Below are 7,537 nucleotides of genomic sequence, written 5' to 3'. Positions count from 1 at the left end.
TTAAAAAATACAATGCTTAACCGCTCTACGTGTCCCCAGCGATACCTCAACAGCTTCACAAACTCATGAGTAGAATTTGAAGAAGAAGAGAGACCAAAATAGACGATAAACAGACACCAAAATGCCTTGTGACCGCATAGGAACCTTGCCGCTGGAAGTCTGTCACTGCTCTGGCTTTGTCTCTTCAGATCACACAGTGAGGCGTATATATCCGTCCGCGTGACACTACAAACGTTGAATCACCAAACCAAGGATCATAGAGTAAGGAAACCATACGTTCTAAACATTGCCAAAAATTGTCAGTGATGAAGCAGAACTAGTATTGGCTGGTGGACTTGCAAACAGTAGAATCGAAATTAGCACTACTTTTTATCCGCAGATGTATATGGAAGAGATATGGTAGCCTATGGCGGGGAATCGTTTCAGGCAGAAACACCTGTTTTGTGGATTGCGTCATCACTTTAATCTAATGCCAGTAATGGGGCCTGCAGAGGCTCTTGGGAAGTATATTAAAATCAATTTGTTGTGTGTATACTATTTTTTTCATTCTGCAGTCAAAGTTTATTTGTTATTAACATCTTGCCGTTGTTCTTCAGTAATCAAAATATTGGGATCAAATCAATACCTAGGGACGTATATCAATTTCAACAGTGGGTCTACAGATTTGAATGATTTTTTCCATGAAACCAAAATCAAATACTAGTACAAGCTCAGTAAAAACGTCTTGTTTGTCTCAATGCAAAATCTTTTATTGAACAGAAATCCCGGCAGCGTAAGATACATTTGAAAATTGACTCGTTGCACGTACGTGCAAACTGATAAATAATTCATGTAATGTACTCAATGCCATCTAGGATCAAGCGATTCTAACTTCTATTCACCGCGATACACCTGTTCCCGCGCGCCACAACCAGGTAGACAATTAACTCAATTTGGGACGATAACCAATCAGGTGAGTTATGCAAATGAGTATATATGCTAATGAGGTAGGGGTATAAAAAGCAGCCTTCCCAGCGAACGGAAGAACTGCACATGCAGCTGCCTGCCTCACGGAAGAAGCCACCGGAAAGATGCTGGAGATTCCGAGATGCGAGAGCTGTCAGCACCATGCGAAGTGGTGTGGCGGAGGGCACACCACTGGGCTTCCTACAATGGGAATGCCGTAAGAAGTTCAACTTTGAACGAACAAATCAACACATTGATACCATGTCGAGAAAAATTGCCGATTTATTCTTACGTGACCGTTTTATTTTTCATCTTTTAGACATGTGGCATGAACGAAGAGCTTTATTTATTTACTTATTCCACTTCGCAGATTGCTTCATGCTCGCAATCTGAGGGGAGTCGGCAACAGGAAACTAGTTCCTCTACGAGGCCGACTCCCTCAGAAGATATACAAACTTAAACAATAGTGTTCCTGTGCCGGCACTTCTCGACGCTGTGGGCATATTATTCACGTCAGCAGTTGAGGCAGCGTCGGGTTCCTCTTACCCAGAAGATGGAACATGGGGAAGAGTGGCGGAAGAAAGTGGCTTGAGAAACACCTGGAAGACAAGAAAGAGGTTGAAGCAACGGTGGCTTCGTGCACGTGAAGATAAGGGTAAGGTATGTATCAAGAAATTTGCATGGCTGAATCTTATTTCTGTATACGCATACTGTCCTCGGTACGCACGAAACACTCAAGCTATTGTAGATGCATACTATTAATGTACTTGATTAGATCCTTAATTGAATAACTAGGTTGTATCACTTATTGGCTATGCCTAAGAAAGTATGATTTAACAGCATGATTGTGTGTTAAAACAGTTTATTATGCATATCTTTGCTCAGAAATACTAATGTCACTACTTGCTTTTGCCAGTTTTAACACTTCTGACTGATTCTTGTTTACGTAGATACCGAGATGCATCACTAGGATGTTGTGGTGTGGCGGAGGGCACACCACTTGGGCTCCCTGCAATGGGAATGAGGTAAGAAGTTCAACTTTGTTCCAGAGAAGAAAATCCATGACATTATATAAAAAGCTATACGTAAACCAACAGATAATTGCTAACTTACTACAGAAGTTCTATTTTGATACAAATTGAATTGATTAGCACAAATATGTGGGTTCTCTATCCTCAGTAGTCCCTGACTGCAAAGAAAGAAGATCTGTATGTGATGTGGCGGAGGGTAAACCACTTGGGCGTCCTACAATGGAAATTGGGTAAGAAGTTCAACTTTGTTCCAGAGAAGAAAGTCCATGCAATGTATAGTGACATATATAAAAAAAGATATGCAAACCAACAGATAATTACTACAGAATTTCTGTTTTGATACAAATACATTTAACTCGCCACGCAATATCTTAGATGGTCCTTTCTCGAGTCGTTCCTTGTCAGAGCACATGCTGACATCCGACATGTGTGCAGAATCGAGGAATCTAACGTTGTTAAAACCTATTATCATTGCCCCTTGGATGTCTAGCCAAAGGGCCATTATTTTCTTCAACTTGCCAAACGTTTGGCATTCTACAGCATTAGTTTCTGTTTGAAGGAATTTCTTCTCAACTTTTTCTCGTTCCGGTGTGGTTAGCCAAATTATTGGAGACATAACAGGCTCAGGTCTTTCGCTCCCTTGAAACCGATACAAGATTGCTTGGGCGGGGCAGTTATTGTAGGTGCCACGTGATGACTGCGGGTTGTTTCGGTCACATCTAGGCTTGCACCTTAGAGCATGTTTTTCTCTTCAGCAGAAACAAAAATCCTTGCGGATACAAGCAAAACACATTGATACCATGTCGAGAAAAATTGCCGATTTATTCTGACGTGGCCGTTTTATATTTCATCTTTTAGAAATGGTGTGGCATGAAAGAAGGACTATGCCAGTGCGGGAACTTTTCACAGCCGTTGAAAAGGTTTTCCAATCTAAAGACCGGGCCGCCAAAGAATCTACTTATAAAGCAGACGGTGATTTTGGGAAGGTAACAGTAGAAATAAAATGGGGGAATAACCTGAAAAACAGGAAAAGGCTAAAACAAGTTCAATAATAAATGACACAACCAAGTATGCCACCTACAATCACCTCTAAAAACATCTGCGGATACACGTATCAAGTCTTTTACACTATTCAATTCGCAACACGAATATTGCAGGTTAAAGTTATATAAACTATATGTAAGCCAACAGATAATTGCTAACTTACTACATTAGTTCTGTTTTGATACAAATTGAGTTGATTAGCACAAATATATGTGGGTTCTGTATCCTCAGTAGTCCCTGCCTCCCCTTTAGCGAATGCCCACAAACGCCCACTCTAGAGAAGTCCGCGCTGCACGAATCTCATTTTTTTTGCTTGGAATATGTCCACGTTGTGCTCCCATGTATTAATCCTGAGTTTCAAGTCAATCCATTGACCCGAAGTGACATAAATCAAAGTTTTCGATTCTCGATGGTCTTTTTAGCGAACGCCCAGCAAAATGTCTTTTTAGCGAATGCCCACTATATCCACAGAAATATCGGCCGTCGCGCAACGACACTTAAACCTACCGCCACTTAAACCTACCGCCACAAACATGTTCAAGATGGTGTCCCATTGATGTGTACGGAGTTTCCGTGCTTTACAAGCATTTTAAGTCCCTGTTTTTGGTCAAAATGTACGGCGACGATACTACCATACATTAACTATAGCAATTCAAAATGGCGGGCACTAGTCATGTGACCTCCTTGCGGGACTGTTCTATAAGTATCGCGGGAGGGACTGTTGTAGCATAGCTTCTCATACAACCATTTTAGAGTGAATTCTGAACAAGATTTTCAATCCATAGTGCTATCATCTGACTGATATTTACATTGTGGTCCTTTTTTCTGTGCTATTATTACCCAGGTTTGAGGAACTTAGTGCAAATATGGATATTGATTCACCTCAGTGCCCAATTAATGTACAAAAGGCTCAGACACATTAGTGTTATAAACCTGACTAGGGGCAGGTAACCAATACTAGAAAAACATAGCTATTTATTATTAACAATACTATTTACATTATGATAATAACTCTTCACCAAACTGGACTTTTCTTATCTTTATTTATCACAGAAACATTGTTACAATGAGGATTTAATTAGATGAGTATCTGTTACAGTGTGTACAAACTTATTTCAAATACAAAAATGTATTTCGTTTCACTTCCTAAATATTTTTAAAGTATTGGAAGAAGTTGACACATAAACAATATTAATTGCATTATTTGTGTGCAGAAAAATGTGACCACATGCTATTAATAGCCTAATAAAATGTTGGAACATGGCACGAGTACAGAAAGGAAATGTTTTATAACATTTACTAGTAGTTATTACCAGATAACCTTACTCATCTGTGCGGTGTCTTACCTGGTCTGTAATCAAAGGAAATACACGTGACTCACCTGTACGGTGTCTTACCTGGTCTGTAATCAAAGGAAATACACGTTACTCACCTGTACGGTGTCTTACCTGGTCTGTTATATAAGGAAACGCACCTTACTTACCTGTATGGTGTCTTACCTGGCCTGTTATCAAAGGAAATACACGTTACTCACCTGTACGGTGTCTTACCTGGTCTGTAAACAAAGGAAATACACGTTACTCACCTGTACGGTGTCTTACCTGGTCTGTAAACAAAGGAAATACACGTTACTCACCTGTATGGTGTCTTACCTGGTCTGTAATCAAAGGAAATACACGTTACTCACCTGTACGGTGTCTTACCTAGTCTGTAGTCAAAGAAACACACCTTACTCACCTGTACGGTGTCTTACCTGGTCTGCTATAAAAGGAAACACACCTTACTTACCTGTTCGGTGTCTTACCTGGCCTGTTATAAAAGGAAACACACCTTACTTACCCGATTGTAAAGAAATTTATTAAGAAGAGAAAAAAACAACAATTTGTTTGTAAATGTTAATAAAGGTACATTTTACAATTGAAATTTTTTACGTCATAACTAAATGTTATAAAACATTTCTTTTCTGTACTCAGAAGAGGAACCCGCTTGTGCCATGTTCCAACATTTTATTAGGCTATTGGTAGCATGTGGTCACATTTTACTGCACACAAATAATGCAATTAATATTGTTTGTGTCAACTTCTTCCAATACTTTAAAAATATTTAGGAAGTGAAATGAAATACATTTTTGTATTTGAAATAAGTTTGTACACACTGTAACAGATACTCATCTAATCAAATCCTCATTGTAACAATGTTTCTGTGAAAAATAAAGATAAGAAAAGTCCAGTTTGGTGAAGAGTTATTATTATAATGTAAATAGTATTGTTAATAATAAATAGCTATGTTTTTCTAGTATTGGTTACCTGCCCCTAGTCAGGTTTATAACACTAATGTGTCTGAGCCTTTTGTACATTAATTGGGCACTGAGGTGAATCAATATCCATATTTGCACTAAGTTCCTCAAACCTGGGTAATAATAGCACAGAAAAAAGGACCACAATGTAAATATCAGTCAGATGATAGCACTATGAATTGAAAATCTTGTTCAGAATTCACTCTAAAATGGTTGTATGAGAAGCTATGCTACAACAGTCCCTCCCGCGATACTTATAGAACAGTCCCGCAAGGAGGTCACATGACTAGTGCCCGCCATTTTGAATTGCTATAGTTAATGTATGGTAGTATCGTCGCCGTACATTTTGACCAAAAACAGGGACTTAAAATGCTTGTAAAGCACGGAAACTCCGTACACATCAATGGGACACCATTTTGAACATGTTTGTGGCGGTAGGTTTAAGTGTCGTTGCGCGACGGCCGATATTTTTGTGGATATAGTGGGCATTCGCTAAAAAGACATTTTGCTGGGCGTTCGCTAAAAAGACCATCGAGAATCGAAAACTTTGATTTATGTCACTTCGGGTCAATGCATTGACTTGAAACTCAGGATTAATACATGGGAGCACAACGTGGACATATTCCAAGCAAAAAAAATGAGATTCGTGCAGCGCGGACTTCTCTAGAGTGGGCGTTTGTGGGCATTCGCTAAAAAGACCCTCCCGACAGGGGAATCCTCAGTAGTCCTTGACAGCATCCTCAGTAGTACCTGACATCGACAGCATCCTCAGTAGTCCCTGACAGCAAAGAAGATCCATATGTGGTGTGGTGGACTCGGCACACCACTTGGGCTTCCTGCAATAGGAATTGGGTAAGAAATTCAACTTTGTTGCAGAGAAGAAAATCCATGTAATGCATAGTGGCATTTATAAAAGTTATGCAAACCAACAGATAATTCCTAACTTACTACAGAATTTCTGTTTTGATACAAATACATTTAACTCGCCACGCAATATCTTAGGTGGTCCTTTCTCGAGTCGTTCCTTGTCAGAGCATGCTGACATTATCCGATATTATCCTATAACCTATTATCATTGCTCCTTGGCCGTGCAGTCAAAATGCCAACATAAACTACATTTTATGTCAATGTTCTTTTACAATTCCGAAAGAAACAAACTTTTCCTTAAAATCTACAAGTTTTTCTTCTTGCTTAAGTCGTCCAACCCCTTTATATATGAAAAAGTTGGACAATTCATCTCCCACTGCATACGGAAAAGAAGTCAAAAGCCATCAAATAGCTTAAGTAGAAATAGATTTAGATTAGACGTTATTTCTCTTTTGATTTATCTATAGTTCTAATTTTCCTTCTCTGTAAAGCATAAAATATGCTTGCGGATACAAACAAATCACATTGATACCATGTCGAGAAAAATTGCCGATTTATTCTTACGTGGTCGTTTTATATTTCATCTTTCAGACATATGGCATGAGAGGCGCACCGTACCTGTACAGGGCCTGTTAACCGCCTCAGTAGTCCCTGACTGCAAAGAAGGTCTGTAGGTGGTGTGGCGGAGGGCACACCACTTGGGCTTCCTGCAATAGGAATGGGGTAAGAAGTTCAACTTTGTTGCAGAGATATATAAAAAGCTATGTAAACTAACAGATAATTGATAACTTACTACAGAATGAGTTTATTTTAAAGCAGACATCCTACAGTGTTGCAAGAACTGTGCATCCAACTTCTTTTGAACAGATGGTCTACATGTTTCATTGAATTTTTATAGCTGGGCTCTAAATGAAATGAAGAAGTTCACTTCCCATGCTTGAATAGCCTCCTTTAATTCACCATTATGATACTTTCTCAGCAAGTTAGACTGCACAATGACCAGTTTCTGGTTGTACCTGTTTCAACACATCAAAAGAAAATCATTGGAATTGTAATCTGTATGACTGGACCAAATTGTATCATTCCAAAAATCCTCAACCTCAGTTATAGACCTAAAAATATTGTACATCTCTAGCAACACTTACAGATATAGTATACTAAATCCACTTCTTTTAGAGCACTTCATTTTGGCAGCACATTGTTTTTTGGTGATGGATTCGACCCTCTGCACCTGAAGCTGCATTTGAATGAATTGTACTGTTGCTAGTGGTGAACAATAACAAAGAATTGTTTGATTTGGTTTTTATTGACTCCAACATACAAAATGACAGTCTTGCAGTCAACTAGAGTGTAG

The 7,537-nt window shown here is 39.0% G+C and overlaps 1 long non-coding RNA gene across 1 annotated transcript; it reads left to right on the top strand.

The window, feature by feature from the left end:
- The first annotated feature begins 1,017 nt into the window (after positions 1 to 1,017).
- Positions 1,018 to 3,216, top strand: LOC118414700. Its single transcript, XR_004831014.1, has 4 exons — positions 1,018 to 1,162; positions 1,316 to 1,605; positions 1,896 to 1,970; positions 2,125 to 3,216. It is a non-coding gene; the product is annotated as an uncharacterized LOC118414700 (long non-coding RNA).
- Positions 3,217 to 7,537: the final 4,321 nt, after the last annotated feature.

This window comes from Branchiostoma floridae, chromosome 4 (genome assembly GCF_000003815.2).
Source record: "Branchiostoma floridae strain S238N-H82 chromosome 4, Bfl_VNyyK, whole genome shotgun sequence".
In the NCBI taxonomy this organism is placed as follows: domain Eukaryota; kingdom Metazoa; phylum Chordata; class Leptocardii; order Amphioxiformes; family Branchiostomatidae; genus Branchiostoma; species Branchiostoma floridae.
Note: the sequence above shows the minus strand (reverse complement) of the source record. Positions and strands in the feature narration are given on the sequence as shown.